The sequence below is a fragment of the Panthera tigris genome, chromosome B3, assembly GCF_018350195.1.
Source record: "Panthera tigris isolate Pti1 chromosome B3, P.tigris_Pti1_mat1.1, whole genome shotgun sequence".
NCBI lineage: Eukaryota > Metazoa > Chordata > Mammalia > Carnivora > Felidae > Panthera > Panthera tigris.
The window spans coordinates 76,440,816-76,456,959 of record NC_056665.1 but is presented as its reverse complement, the minus strand read 5'-3'; the positions used below and the strand labels follow the sequence as shown (position 1 = coordinate 76,456,959).

The window sequence follows — 16,144 nt, the reverse complement described above, 5'->3', positions numbered from 1 at the left end:
AAATAATTTTATCTGTAAATAACATGAATGTTGGCAAGGATGTGGAGAAACAGGAACGCTCTGCATTGTTGGTGGGAATGCAAACTGGTGCAGCCACTCTGGAAAACAGAATGGAGGTTCCTCAAAAAATTAAAAATACAACTACCCTACCACCCAGCAATAGCGCTATTAGGAACTTATCCAAAGGATAAAGGAGTGCTGATTCATAGGGCATGTGTACCCCAATGTTTATAGCAGCTCTTTCAACAATAGCCTAATTATGGAAAGAGCCCAAATATCCATGAAATATTTATTTAATTTTGAGAGGGAATGAGAGAGAGAGAAAGAGGCACAGAGAGGGAGATGCAGGCTCCAGGCTCTGAGCTTTCAGCACAGGGCCCAACACAGGGCTTGAACCCACTAACCGTTATCGCGGTGAGAGCATGACCTGAGCCTAAATTGGCTGCTTAACCGACTGAGCCACCCAGGTGCCCGGGTTGATTACCAGTTTTTGACATGAAAATTAGATATTACAGAATTCGACATAACCATAAATGTTTGTTTTATATGAAGTATGTGATTTTTTAAATCAAATCATAATGCAGATGAAAGTATTTAAACTTTATTTTGAAATTTTATTTGTTTTGATTTGCATTTAAAAGAAAATCATGATTCACATAGAAAATTCGGTTCTAAAAGCAACAGTTTTGAATGGCATGCCTTGCAATTTCATGACCCATTTGATCATGATTGATCCACAAATATGGAAGAGGATTCAGAGGTAATTATAGCCAAGTTGAATTATGACAAGTTATAACAATGGGTAAGAACATAATTTTTGAAGTCTGAAAGACCTGAGACTAGAGTTCTGCCTCTCCCATGTAATTACTATTTGACCTTGACATCTTTAAACCTTTTTATTGAGATGAAAATTAGAAATACTAATCATATCTACCCCATAGGATATTAAGTCAGATGATATTTACCAATGGATTAAAGTATGGCACATAATTAGAGCCATGTTAATTTTGAAAGACTATGGGTAAATGGACTCAAACAAATTTAAAGTTTTGTAATGAAATATTCACTTGTGTCATTTTTAAAATTTGGATAACATGCTAATTTTTGTTAAATTTTCCCTCAAAATTTCAAAACAAATTTCTTCTTTCTATGGCAAGTGATTTAGAAAGTAATAAGTACCCTTCTATTCACACCACAGTAAACAAACAAGTAAATGGGGAGCTCTGGAATATTTGTTCTCTTGTCCAATTGAATTGTAAAAATTTCATGTATGTCAGCCTATGAACTAATTAGTCAAGTAACTTGTGTGCACATTCTTGTTGTCTCTTAGCTTTATTTTCAGACAATGTGCTAATTGTATTTTCCTAGCTGCCTGCTAATCTAATATAATTGTTGCGATATAATAGAATGTCATTTAATAAGTGCATTTTCAGCATCAGATTCAAATTATGTTTGCATACATTTTTGATAACATTAAGCTGTTCCATTTATTCTTAAAGAATTTGAAAGCTTTATTTTTATACTCACTTTGTTTTGTTTCAAATAATGTTGTAACTTGGCAGAGATTGTAGAACTCTTTTCAAAATTTCACTGCATAAACACACTAAGGATTTGAGTAATTTTTATTCCCATGAAAATTATCCCCAACAAAAATAACTTTAACTTTCTTGTCATATTTTTTTCTTTAAATTTCTAGTGATTTTGTAGAAGAATTTCTGGCATAATATATAATGGCTTAACATTTAATATAATATATGTTACTTCATCTTAAACCAGATGAATCTCATTGCTAGATTCTTTCCTTTTTTTAAATTTTTACCAACAATTTTAGCTTTAATAGTAATTATATTTCATTTGAAAAAAGTAATAAAAAAGTTATGAAAAACTATAAAGGTTATAATAACACTATTATAAACAATCATAGAAGAATCTAAAATTTAAAGTAACTGCTAAAACCATTTCAATACCATGTGTATTAGAGTTCTCCAAAAAATGCAATCAATAGGGTGATTTATAGACACACGAGAGAGAGAGAGAGGGAGAGAGAGAGAGATAATAAGGAATTGACTCAAGTGATTATGGAGACTGACAAGTTCCAATATCTACAGGGTAAGCTGGCAAGGTTGAGACCCAGGAGAGCGGATAGTGTAGTTCCAGTGTGAAGGCAGGCAGGCTAGGGTCCCAGGAAGAGCCTACCTTCACTTTGAGTCAGGCTTTCAACTAACTGAATGAGATCTGCTCAGATTACAGAGGGTGATCTGCTTTCCTCACTCTGCCTATTTAAATATATTCACATCCATAAACAACCTCACAGAAACACCCAAGATAATGTTTGAGCAAATATCTGGGCACCCTGTGGCCCAGTCAAGTTGACACATAAAATTAATCATCACACCATATTATACACAGAGTTTACTATATCATTATTCCCCAGTCCACAACAAAATATGACCCTATGAGTTGAGCCTGCACTCATAGATAATGCCTGATCCTCACCTGGCATTAAATTCAGTGCAAAAATATACACACACGCTATAATAGTTTTCTGCTTTCCACAGTTTACAATTCTTGGCATGCAGGGGTCTGAATCTTTTTGGTACCAGTGTAGCATTAAATTATATTCAATGATTCGATGAAAAGTTGCAAATATATGCACAGAGATGACAGAACAAGCTTTTTCTGATACATGTAAAAAATGAGTTAACCTGGCAAAGCAAGTTAACTAATGGTCTCTGACGTTTTGAATTCAGCATACAACATTCTTGATATATTGTACTGCTTTATTTTATAGTTGAAGTTATTTTCTATTAAATTTTTTACTAACTTTCACAGGATCTGAATCCTCTTTGTACTAATTCCTAGCAGCCACTTTTTGTTCTTACTTATGGGTCACAGATCATTACTTGTAGAAGTAGCACATTGAACATCAACTCTCTAAAATTCTACAAAATCTCTAGGAGACCATCTGGAAAGGAAGAATTTTCCACTTGATAATAAGGAACAAGCATATTCTAAATTCTGGTATAGGAATTTAAATAATCCTCCATTGATAATTTGGTATTAAAAATAAGAACCTGTCTGGAATTCTCTCCTTTTCCTTACCTATTTCCTGTTTTTCCTCCAGTAGGTGGGGTTCTGGGCATATTTGGTCAAATTGTTGTGCCAAATCAGCTGTCATACAGGAGCCCTCTCTGCCCGTTAACTTTCTGGCTTCATACCCTATATTGGCAAGCAGAGTGCTTCTGGACATGTGTGCGTTTTGCCATTTTAATGTCCTTCAAAAGCACATTGATAGAAGCACTCTTTGTGTCTCCCTTTAGAACACAAATTATATTCTTATTTGTCCACCATATTTTTGGCCTTTGATTCTTACCTATGTCCTGAGTGAAATTCAATGAGACCTCCCACCTAGAAGGTCTCATTGCATTTTACTTAGAAGCAAATCAGTTTGACATTTAAACCCAGAACAAGGGTTCTTATCGCTGGGCACCTTGTATATTTATGCAAAATTTTGTATGTATGTGCATGTATACACATTTTCCTGGGTAGAGAGCATACTGTTCACTGAGTCTTAACTGTGTTCTTCATCCCAAATAGGTAAAGCCACTGAACCAGTAGGAAGAACCGAGATTCACTAATTTCTTTTTGTATTATGGTTCTTCAGGGTTCTCCAGAAAAACAGAACCTGTCTCTCTCTCTCTATATATATATATGAAAGAGTGAGTTGAAAGAGGAATTTTAAGCAATTGGCACACGTAATACAGAGGCTAGCAAGTCTGAAATTCACAGGGCAGGCTATCATGATGGAAATTCTGGCAAGAGTTGATGATGCAATCTTGAGTTCAAAGGCAGTTTGGAAGAAGAATTCCTTTTCTTTGGGGAACCTCAGTCTTTTCTCTTAAGACCTTCAACTGATTGGATAAGGCCCACCCACATTTTGAGAGTGATCTGCTTTACTCAAAGTCGACTGATTTAAATGTCAATCACATCTAAAACATGCCTTCATAGCAACATCTAAAAAGGTATTTGATCAAAAATTGGGAACCATGGCCTAACCAAGTTGACACACAAAATTAACCATCAAGCCTTTTATGCCCAAGGGCATCTTTCTGAGTACTTGCTTTTAATAGTAGTATTCTGATTCCCAATAAACATTCAATAAATGTTAGCTTTGTATTTGCACATTTCAGCCTGCCTTTGGCTTCAGATCCAAGAGGGGCCACCTACCACACCTTGCTAAGAATAGAATGGACTGCAATTCTTTATCCTAACTGTTCTCCAATAGCTTGTCTGAACCCCCTTACCTCTGTGCATGCTATAAAACCTGTTTCCTAATGGGTAAAGTCAATAAGATGAACTAGTCAAGTTGAAAGATAAGTAGATAGGAGAAAAATAAACAAGTAAACAAACAAACAAAAGACAGTGCCCATAATGAAAAAACAGCAGTATAAAGAGAAAACAGAGAAACAAATTTAGAGGTAAATCTTTGCTCTTGCCCTCTAAGTTACTAATTGATTTGCTTCTTGAAATAGGACAAAGTCATGGAATCATGAAGACCCAGTTTCCTAAAAATGTATACTGACTAAATTTAAACTAGCTAATCACTGCTATTTAGCAATTGTGTCTTTAGTTGACTATTTATTCCCTATGAAAATAATTCTTAAGGTCAGGAGGGAGGTTAAGAGTAGATATTTTATTTGAAACAATTTTTCTTAAGATGAATATATACTATCTTTGGAGGACCAGCCCTCACTGGGGAAAAAACCTAGAGCAATCACTGTTACAGATAAGGGTACATCATATTTCTCAGGGATGATATGCTGACAAATATTTGAGACTACTGCTGTAGAATCATAGAAGTGTTTATAACTGGAAAAGGCCTCAAAGTCCATAATGCCCAATCTCATCATTTAATAATGAAATTATGATGTCTCAAAGGGATTCAGAGCCTTGCCATAATCACTCAGCTGTAAGAACTGTTTCAAACCTTTTCCATTTTTTCAAGCTTTTCCTGGCTGCTCTCCTTTCCCTGTCCTTATCTCCTGAAAGTTCACCTCAAAGTCTTAACACCTTTAGCCTTACAGTCTAAATTAAAACTATTATCTTCATTCTACCTTAGCTAAGCTCTCTCTTGATATTCATTTTTTATCTTCCCCTATGCCTCAGAAAAAAACTTGCCCTTCCTTTTCGAAGCTAACCCCAGTGAATGATCTTGGTCTTTCTCATCTCCGTCTCAAGACCTGAGAACTTCAACATGTGATCTGAGGATACCAACACCTGAAATATATTTTTTCTTATTTAAAGTTCTATTTTCTGGTCTCCACTTTGATATTACTGAATCAGAATTTCTGAATGGAGGCCAATTTCAGAAGAAACATCATCTTTTAATTTTTTTAATGTTTATTTTTTTTATTTTTGAGAGAGGGAGAAAGAGGCAGAGAGACAGAGAAACAGTGTGAGCAAGGGAGGGGCAGAGAGAGAGAGAAACACAAAATCCAAAGCAGGCTCCAGGCTCTGAGCTGTCAGCACAGAGCCAGATGCGGGGTTCAAACCCACAAACTGTGAGATCATGACCTGAGCTGAAGTTGGATACTCAACTGACTGAGCCATCCAGGCACCCCGAAGAATCATCATCTTTACCCAAACTGTCTAGATACTTATCCATACTAAATACTTGAGAAACATTGCTATCAATAATGTCCACCAATATTTACCTCTTTCTCTAACACATCCAGAAGTTTCCTCTTAGCTGTCTCTGATATTTGACTTCCTTTCCTCAATATGGTCTACAAATTACACTCAGGGATTATTTATAACACCCTAAAATGGCATTAAAATGACCTTTCCCCAGTCTCTATTCTTCCTGACCTCTTAATGGCATAAAAGAATACTCACATCACAAAGCACTGAACTTCTGAAATTTCAAAGTTGGCGAAAGACAAGGGAAAGAAAATGGTAACATAAGCAGGTGACTTTTGTGTTATTCCAGACAATGAGGCCCTGCTCCAAAACAGGCATCAGATGGGATACTTCAACTCACCATCATCTCAGTAGGTCTCACATAGTGTGAACTACTTGCTCACCAAGTGTAAGTCCAGTGTTAAAAATTGTCTTGTACATGCAACATGGTCCCTACATGAAATTCAACTATGTCTTATGGAGCTGAGAGGGAAGGAAGGAAGGAAGGAAGGAAGGAAGGAAGGAAGGAAGGAAGGAGGAAAGGACCTATTCCAATTTGTGGGAAAAAAAAAATGACTTCTGTTGAATTTTTATAGAAAAACTATGTGTCAATATACAATATGGCACTTCTGTAAAGTAGTTTTGACTTTGTCATTTTCAACTTATGCCATGAGGAATCATAGATAGATATCATAGATAAGATGAAAATTCACTCCTTAACTAACTATACTGTTTATTAAACCATTTCCTTCCTTAGTCTCAACAAGGTATTCTTGTCTGGGTTTTCTTTTATCTTACCGTTCATTCTTGGATCTTCCAGATTCCTTTCCCTAAAAATGAAGGCATTTTTAATCCCTTCTTTCTTCCTTCTTCCTTTACTTTCTCTAGCTTCTTCTACCACAGGCCCAACTGTAGAACAAGACCATCATTTAGTTTCTGAATTCACTCCCACCAAGGATAGAAGTCTTCTAAGAGCACCAACTCTACCAATTTAAGTAGATTTGAAATAAAGTCCTGGTTCCTAGGTAATGAAACTTAGTGATCCAGTCACAAATGTCAAAATGCTGTATTGCTACCCCAGATTTCCTTATTAATTTTCAGATCAATTACTTTATTACTTGGGAATATACTGCTAATACCTAGGTCACCTGGAAGTGATAGGAAGTCTCTGTTTCCTCCTATGTTGACCTTGTCCACAGGTTTAGTTTCTGTCTTGAATCTTATTGGGTAGGCTGATTGTTGGCCTATGCTTTCTGTGAGACATTATCAGCTTCTCTAATTTTAAGTTCTATCAAATAGTGAAGCAAAGAAACGGATGAATTGGCCAGTGAGATAGACCAAAACCTAGAGACAGAGTTCCAGTGGACCCAGGTATAGACACTATGGGAGCTGAAAGTAAAAGAAATGGAGGGACGGGGAAACTTATGGAAAGCTCTTATTTTGCAAGAGGTTAGCCTTTAAGGCACTTTTCATTTCATAACTACTATCCAATATTAGACTGAACTTTAATAGTAACTTTTACAATTTATGATATGTTCTCACTTTTATTCAGAAAAGCACACATTTCTATGTTTGAAAATGTCAAAGAATCACTATGAAATTAGTTCTAATCGGATCCTTGCCATTAGCGAAGTGTGAATTCAGCAGCATTCAGAGGAAATGGCTTTCTGAACATAAAAGTTAATCTATCATGCTAAAAGATCATTGAAAACACTATTTTATAAGCCAAATTGATGGCAGCTATATTAACCAAAATATATTTGCAAAGGAAATTTTTAAGAAGTATATCTTTATTTCTGTTAGATGAAAGTATATGCATGTCTCCACTCATACATAAGCAGTTAAAATTATAGAATATTTTATAGTTGTGAAGAACTTAATTATGAAGTCCAGCACTTTCATCTTACAGATAAAAGTACTAAGGCCTAGAAAAGGCAGACTAAATAACATTTCTAATATCTAACTACTGGCATTACTAACTCTAGAGCTCTTCTCCAATGCTATTTAATTTATGCAACAGTTATGTATTGAATACCTTCTTTGTATATCAGGACAATGATAAATGGAAGAATCCTGTTCCCCCAAAGCCCACAGTACAAAGGAAAAATCATTTAACCCAAATGTCAACTCCTTCAGCCACAGTTACCACCTTCCCCTTAATATTTAAATAAATTCACTCAAGCTCCTATCATGTGTATGTTGGAAATCATAGCCTTCTTTCCCATCTATTAGCTTCTCTGAAGGTTCATGTTTCTCCTCCCAAACTGACAATTTCCTCCTTTTGATGAATTATCACATTTATGTTTCATCTTTTCCAAAGCACCCATAAATGCAAGACCTTAATATTCATCTTAGTTTCCTAAAAAGTTGGGTACAGTGAAAAGATATTAAATAAGAACTGTACTCTTAGGATCTGTTGGTTGTAATCAATTTAAAAAAAAACTCAAATAGTACTAAACTATTTATTCATTCAATAAACAGTGCTTTATTGGTCCAGGCATTGGGAATTAGTAGTGAAAAAATAGTAAAAAAAATCCCTGTTCTTGGGGAGATGAATTTTTCTTGGGGGAAACAGATAAGCAAGCAAATAAATAAATATGTATGTACAGTGATCATACTAGAGATAAGACTAGGGGAGAGAAGGGCATAAGGTATAGTTCACCTTTTATTTATTTATTTTAGTTCATCTGTTAGGGGAGTCAAGGAAGAACTTGTTGAAAAGGTGGCATTTGAAAAGAAACTTGAAGGAATTGAGGAAGTGAGCAATGAGAACATCTGAAAGACAGGAGTTCTAGGCAGAGAAAACAGCAACAGAGCGACACTGAATTTGAAGAAAAGTAAGGAAGTCAGTGTGAGAGACCAGGAAAGTAGTGTATGAGGTCTGGAAGATAACTGAGGTCCATATCAGAGAGCTTTTTAGGCCAAATGAATGTACGTGGGCTTTTACTGATAGTGGAAATTTATGACTAAAGACTGGCTTGGTTTAACTTACATTTTAGGGAATCACTATGTTTACTGAATAGAGAATAGGATGGCAAGAGTAAAAGCAGAGAGGCATTTTGGAGGCTATGGTTATAATCCATGAGAGAGATAATGTGGGTTTAGATTAGGGTAATGATAACAGAAATAATAAAATGGTAAGATTCTGTATACATTTTGATTGAAAAGCTGACAAAATTTGCTAATGGAATACATATGGGTTGTAAGAGAAAAAAGGGAACAACTGGGAGGAAAGAAGTGCCATTTAATAGAATTAGTAAAAAAAAAAAAAGTAAAATCAATAGACAAATTAGTAACGAAATATGTTGTGTTTCTATCCACAAATAGTAAACTAACACAAATTAAATTAAGAAAACAATCCCATTTACAAATGCATCAAAAAGAATAAAATATCTAGGAGTATATTTAACCAAAGAGATGAAAAGTTGTGCTCTAATAACTATAAGACACTGATGAAAAAAATGAAGACAGTACAAATAATGGAAAGATATACCACACTCATGGATTGGGAGAATTAATATTATTAAAATACCAATACTACCTAACATCTATTGATTCAATAAAATCTCTATCAAGATACCAATGATATTTTTCACAGAACTAGAACAAACAACCCCCAAATTTGTAGGACACCACAAAGAGCCTGAATAGCCAAGGCAATCTTGAGGAATATTAAAGCTACAGGTATCATGCTCCCAGATTTCAAACTGTACTACAGTGCAATAGTAATCAAATCAGTATAATAATGGCACAAAAACAGACACATAAATCAATGGAACAGAATGGAGAGCCCAGGAATAAATCCACACATATATGGTCAATACAATAAAGGAGGCAAGAATATACACTGGAGAAAAGATAGTCTCTTCAATAAATGCTGTTGGGAAAACTGGACAGCTATATGCAAAATAATGAAAGTGAACCACTTTCTTAAACCATAAACAAACAAAACCTCAAAATGATTTAAAAACTTAAATCTAAAACCCAAAGTCATGAAACTCCTAAAAGAAAATATAGGCAGTAAGCCCTCTGACATTGGTTTTACCGATATTTTTTGGATTTACCTCCTCAGGCAAAAACAACAAAAGCAAAAATAAGTAAAAGGGACTACATCAAACCAAAAAAACTTTTGCACAGTGAAGGAAACCATTACCAAAATGAAAAGGCAACCAAATAAGTGGATGAATATATTCACAAATGGTATAGCCAAAAAGGGGTTAACAACGGAAATATATAAAGAACTCATACAATATCAAAAAACAAACAATCCAACTAAAAATATGGGCAGAGAACCTGAATAAACATTTTTGCAAAGAGGAAATGCAGGTGGCCAACAGGCACATGAAGAGATGTTCAACATCACTAACCATCAGGTTAGTGCAAATCAGGTAGATGCAAATCAAAACCACAATGAGATGTCACTTTACATCTGTCAAATGGCTATTATCAAAAAGGCAAGAAATAACAAGTGTTGTCAAGGCTGTGAACCAAAGGCGATCCTCAGATACTGTTGATAGGGATGTAAATTGGCACAGCCACTATGGAAAACAATATGGAGGTTCCTTAAAAAAATTAAAAATAGAACTACCATTATCTGAAGAAAATGAAAACACTAATTCGAAAAGACATATGCACTCTATGTTCATCGCAACTTTATTTACAATAGCCAAGACATGGAAGCAACCTAAATGTCCACTATATAATGAAATATTATTCATTCATAAAAGAATGAAATCTTGCCATTTGTGACAACATGGATGGACCTAGAGGCTATTATATAAAGTGAAATAAGTCAGACAGAGGAGGACAAATACCATATTTTTTCATTTGTGGAATCTAAGGAAACCAAACAAATGAATATACAAAGGAAAACAGAAACAGACTGATTCAGAAAACAAACTGATGGTTGCCAGAAAGGAGGTTAGGTAGGGGGTTGGAATAATTAGGAGAAGGGTTTTAAGAGGTACAATCTTCAGGTGTGCCTGGGTGGCTCAGTCTGGTAAGCATCAGACTCTTGATTTCAGCTCATGTAATGATCTCAGGTCAAGGTTTGTGAGTTCAAGCCCAGAGTCAGGGTCTGTGCTGAGAGCATGGAACCTGCTCTTTCTGTGCCTCTCCCTCTGCCCCATGTGCACATGCTATTTCTCTTTTTCTCTCTCTTTCTCTCTCAAACTAAATAAACTTAAAAAAAAAAAAAGGAGCTACAATCTTCCAGTTATAAAATAAATAAGACACAAGGGTGTAGTGTACAACATAGGGAATATAGTCAATAATATTGTAACAACTTTGCATGAAAACAGTTGGTAAATAGACTTACTGTGGTGACCATTTCATAATGTATATAAATGTTGAATTACTATGTTGTACACTTGAAACCAATATAATACTGTATATCAATTATCCAATTAAATAAAACAATAAATAAAATTTATAGCAAATGCTGTAGGAGAAGTTTTTGGAAGTGGGGGGAATTAAGAGTTTGGTTTTATTCAGTAAATGAGATTCACTGGGTCATCTAAGTTGAAATCTAGACAAGAGATTTGGAAGCCTTCAAGATCAGTTTATATAGGCCATTTGATCTTAGTGACTACATCAAGTCATCAAAGACTCATCTTTTTCTTTCCATTATTCCATCTCTGTTATTCACAATTACAGTCTTCCTAAGGATGGGTCCCCATGTGATCAAAGGATAACTGCTGTCAGAAATTGAAACTATGTCACCACATGCAGTTGGACAGGCAAGACAATTCTCACAACCATTAGACACAAAGTCTTGAGGCTCTTCTGAATAGATCTTCCCTAAACCAACTCCTGTGCCTCAGAAAATGTCAGGAAACGTGTTGACTGGATTAAGCCTACGTTGTTTTCAAACTAATCACCGTTTAAATGGTATTATGGGATTACCTGATTATTTAGACCAATTTGCTGTCACTACTGGAGGAAAAAGAAAGGTTCATCCAAATGGTTGCTACATAGTCAGGGAAGAGTGGAAGAGATGTTTTAAAGACAGACAATGACCACTATAAATGCACAGAAGAGCAAATGACTTAATATTAAATGCTGGATGCAACCATTCTTACAAGTCCTTTGGCAATTCCCATTCTGGGGAAATCTCACTGGATGTTTTATTTTTATTTATTTATTTACTTAATCATTTGTTTGTTTGTTTGATTGATTGAGGTTCCCCAACTCAAAAAGAGTTCCATGTTGCATAACCTTTCCTTCAAAATCTTTCTCATATTTCCTCCTCATATTACTTCTCTGGCTCCCTAAACCCCTCTCCCTCATGTTACCACAAGAATATGCAAAATCCCCATCACCTGTCACTTTAGTATGCAGAGAAATTAGCTTCATGCCAGTTTTGCATATATACAAATTCATGAAGGTGGCCTGTTAAATGAAAGACCGTTCACTCTAGTTACGAACTCCTTAGCGAACGAACCTACAGAAATTTGTAGTTTGGGTCTTTTCCCTTTAAACACGTGTAAGTTTTTATTCTTCCCCATCAAGCTCTGTGGGTGAAAGGTAACTATATGGATCTTTTTTAACAGACATGAATTGCCTTTAGAAAACAAAAATAGCAAGATAGGATTATGTGTGTTTATCTGAGAATTTATTGTATTTACTGTTTTAAATAGCTTACCCCTTTTTCACAATAATTATTCAGTGAGTCAAAAACTCTAAATGAAGTATGTACAGAGTGTTATAATAGCTAAACAGAATGGGCATCTAATTCTGCCCAGATGGTGATAAAAACAGGTATTAGGTATCGTTTAGACATTACTGAAACTACTATGGTTTCCAAGAGACACAATTGTATTCTAGAAAGATACCTCTAACAGTTACAGAGGAGCAGTTAGGAGGATGCTAAATAAAACTAAATGCCATGCAGGCAGGAAGCTGCAACAATAGTCTAAGAAGCACAGAATAAGGGACTGGCCCACAAGAGTGACAGGTTGGAAAGAGGCCCCAGTTCAAAGATAATTATGAAATTGAATTATTATTATGCTGTCTCTCTAATATTTCATATAAAACTCACTATAGCAATATGGGGTGATATTTTTGGAAGCCTTAGAATTTAATAAACTATTTGTTATTTTGCCACATTCTTTTGGATTTTGTTATGTTGTCAACATCTTTTTTTCTTCCTCCATTAACAACACCTGAATTTTGCTTCAAGGGCAATGCTCTTCTCCCATTAGATACAATCTGGTTACAGCAATCAAGAGAATCTGTCTTCTTCCATATTCTTCTCTTTTTTTTGGTGCAAAAAAAAAAGTGATTTTATTAAAGCATGGGGACAGGACCCGTGGGCAGAAAGAGCTGCCTTCTATATTCTCCAATTGAGACCAATAAGATAGATCTTCTCTGAAATTTGCCAGAGTGGGAGTGGGAAGGAAGAAATAAGGATGATCACAAGCAGCACCTGATGAGACAGTCTATTTGTTGTTACTCCTACAATTCCAAAAGCTGCTCTGATTCTTATATTTTAGATTTTCCAGACTATATTTTAAGTAATATATCCTTATATCTCCCTATAACCTCCCAAGAAATTATTTTCTGCCTATATAAGCTAGGATGGGTTTCTATTCCTTATAACAAAAGCAACCTAAATAACACAAAAGTATGCTAAAAACAAATGAGCCAAAATGTAACAGGGATAAGAACACCAGTCTCCTAATACTTGGTCCAGTAGCTTTCACACCATGTTATGCTACCTGTAAATGCCAAACAAGAGAAAATGTTCTTCAGACATAAAAAATATAGCATCTAATGGAAATGTCTTCTTTAACATTAGAATAAATAATAAGGAAGGATATAATAACCGGTTTAGATCCCACAAGGCAATGGCAAAGAACAACTTGGATATTACACATGTTTTGACTTTATGATAGCACATCCTACCTTAGCCATTTCTGGGGATTATATAAAAATGCTCAGCAAATCTAACACAGTTCTAAGGGTTTGGAAGTAACAGACCACATGCTAACTACTCAGATCTTGTCATCAAAACAATCTGGGAATTTCTGAGCTCTCATTGTTGCTACTGCTACTGCAAAATTCCATGTTGTGGTTTGTGGGTGAATTAAAGAAACTTCAATCAAGACTTTATATTGGAGGTTTTGAAAATAATAAAAAGCCTACTTGAATAAAATTTAAAATAATATTTTCGGTTCATTGAGCACAAGAATAGAATTTAATGGAACCAGGAAGCTCCTTTCTGCTCAGTTTGCCCTCAAGTTTAGGTGATGATCAAACTCCTATGATGGTACCTTGATCTTTCTGGCTTCTTGGGCATGAAGGAATTCTCTAATTTATCTGCTAAGTGGGGAATATGGCTTCCACAATAAAAATCAAACTGAAATTTATAATACAGGAACCATTAGAAGGGAGAGGAAAGATGAATTCAAAGAGAAACAAACCAACAGGCTGAACAATCCTGAAAGCTGACACATATCAGTGCTGAAAACATTGGCAGATCGCCAGAAAGTATTTCTGCAGAAGATATTTAAGTTTAGAAGAGCTAACTTTGGAATGAGAAAAGGCAGTTAAGTGGAGAAAAATCAAAACAAAATGGATAGAGGGGAAAAATAGTTAAAATAATCAGAGTTATGTTCAAGAAGAGACACTGACAGTTCCTTTGTTTTAATAAGAAAAATACCAAGAGCAAAAAGTGAGTTTCCCTACTTCTTGAAGAATCTCTAAAAATGAAAATCCATTATAAGTAACCAACAACACTGATGCTTTCTCTGATTTAATAGACTGTGGTCTAATTAACAAGACAAATTACGAATACTGGTAAATAAAGTGTAATTTCCTTGACCCTTGCCAAATAGATTTGAAACTATAGGCCATGACCTCCCATTGATCTATTCTCCAAAATCCCTTTGGTAAAGGTGACCTTTTTGTTTTTCCTCATGAAGCCATTTTATTTAGATTCCAAACAAACCAGAGAAGAGGTGACCACAAATTAATCTGGTCACTTGGGAGTTGGGAACCTAAAGTTTCTGGCTCCTGCCAGCAGGAGCTGCAGACAAGGCCAGGTTCTGGGTCTTTCAGGCCACCACAGTTCACCCACCGACGTGCCCCGCCCACCTGGGCAGGCCCTGACCTAGTACCCAGCACAAGTAGGAGCCATCTATGGTGCTAATGAGAAGGTGCTGGGTTCCATGAGAAGGGAAGTGATGCTCAGGAGGATAGTCCCGACGTTCTGGGTGGGGTTCCACCGCTCTGAAGGGGGATCCCTGCTCCAGGGGCCAAGGACCGGGGGTGGAGGACCAAGGATGGAGACGCAACATCTTGCAGATGCTGGAGTGTCACATGTTGGTCGGCAGGCAGTAAAAGCAGTCGATAGTGAACTTGAGGCATGTCCTGAATTGCCCCCCCCTTGCAGTAGATATTGGGGGACCCAAAGATGGCCACCTCTCAACTGTACACTTTCATCCTGAAGGTCACCTGGAAACCCTCAATGTCCTGCGGCCCCTTGAACTTGAGCAGCTGTGCCTTCTGTGAGCCGGCCACTAGCAGTCTTAGCAAAAAATTACTTGTCTACCCAATGCAAGATGGCAGGACAGCAGTTCAGTATTTCTAGATTTTTTTCTTTAATTATATTATTTGGAAATTTTTATTAATTGAATTACAGAATAAATAATTTTTTAAGGAGATTTTGAATTAATTGTGAAAAGAACTTAACAAAAGATAGTATTTATATACAACCAAGTAACAATAGTATAAAAAGCAGATGAAGGAAACTTCCTTGATGACCAAGTGGAAAACATTTTGATTTCCTATACATTGTTTCCCTTCTATAAAAGATAATTTTGTTTGCATGTTGCTTAACTGGATGGCAATCAGTGTGACAGAGGTGTAGTGGCATGTTATAAATATGTCTTCACAGTCTTTTGGCTTTCATTCCTTAAAAACATTTTATGAGCTCTGTAAAGTTACTTTAATAATTAAACTGTGTAAAAATATAATACTACATATGTAGTTTATAGGTGCATTCAGAGTACAAGTAAATATTTTGATCAAAATTGGAGAATAAAAGTAACTTCTACACGAGAAAACTTTAACAAATTATCATTTGAAAACCCGAATTTGCGTGTGTTTCTTTCTTTATAATTAAACAACTTATGGTCTAATTCCAAAGCTTCAACAGCACATGTTTTGAATTATTGTTCTTTTCTTTTATTTTTTTTAATTTTTTTTAACGTTTTATTTATTTTTGAGACAGAGAGAGACAGAGCATGAATGGGGGAGGGTCAGAGAGAGGGAGACACAGAATCTGAAACAGGCTCCGGGCTCTGAGCTGTCAGCACAGGGGCCCGATGCGGGGCTCGAACTCACGGACCGCGAGATCGTGACCTGAGCCGAAGTCGGCGCTCAACCGACTGAGCCACCCAGGCGCCCCAGAATTATTGTTCTTTTAAAGCATTCTTCTATTCCCAAATAATCTTTAACATTG

General features: G+C 35.8%; 1 long non-coding RNA gene across 1 annotated transcript in view; it reads right to left on the bottom strand.

Annotated features, from left to right (window-relative positions):
• Nucleotides 1-58: 58 nt before the first annotated feature.
• LOC102969832 overlaps nucleotides 59-16,144 on the bottom strand; it is a 51,228-nt gene continuing 35,142 nt past the window's right edge. Inside the window, exons 5-6 of the long non-coding RNA XR_006218765.1 lie at nucleotides 6,478-6,588; nucleotides 59-98 (exon numbers count right to left, since the gene is read on the bottom strand). This is a non-coding gene — a long non-coding RNA (uncharacterized LOC102969832). The remainder of the gene's footprint in view (nucleotides 99-6,477; nucleotides 6,589-16,144) is intronic.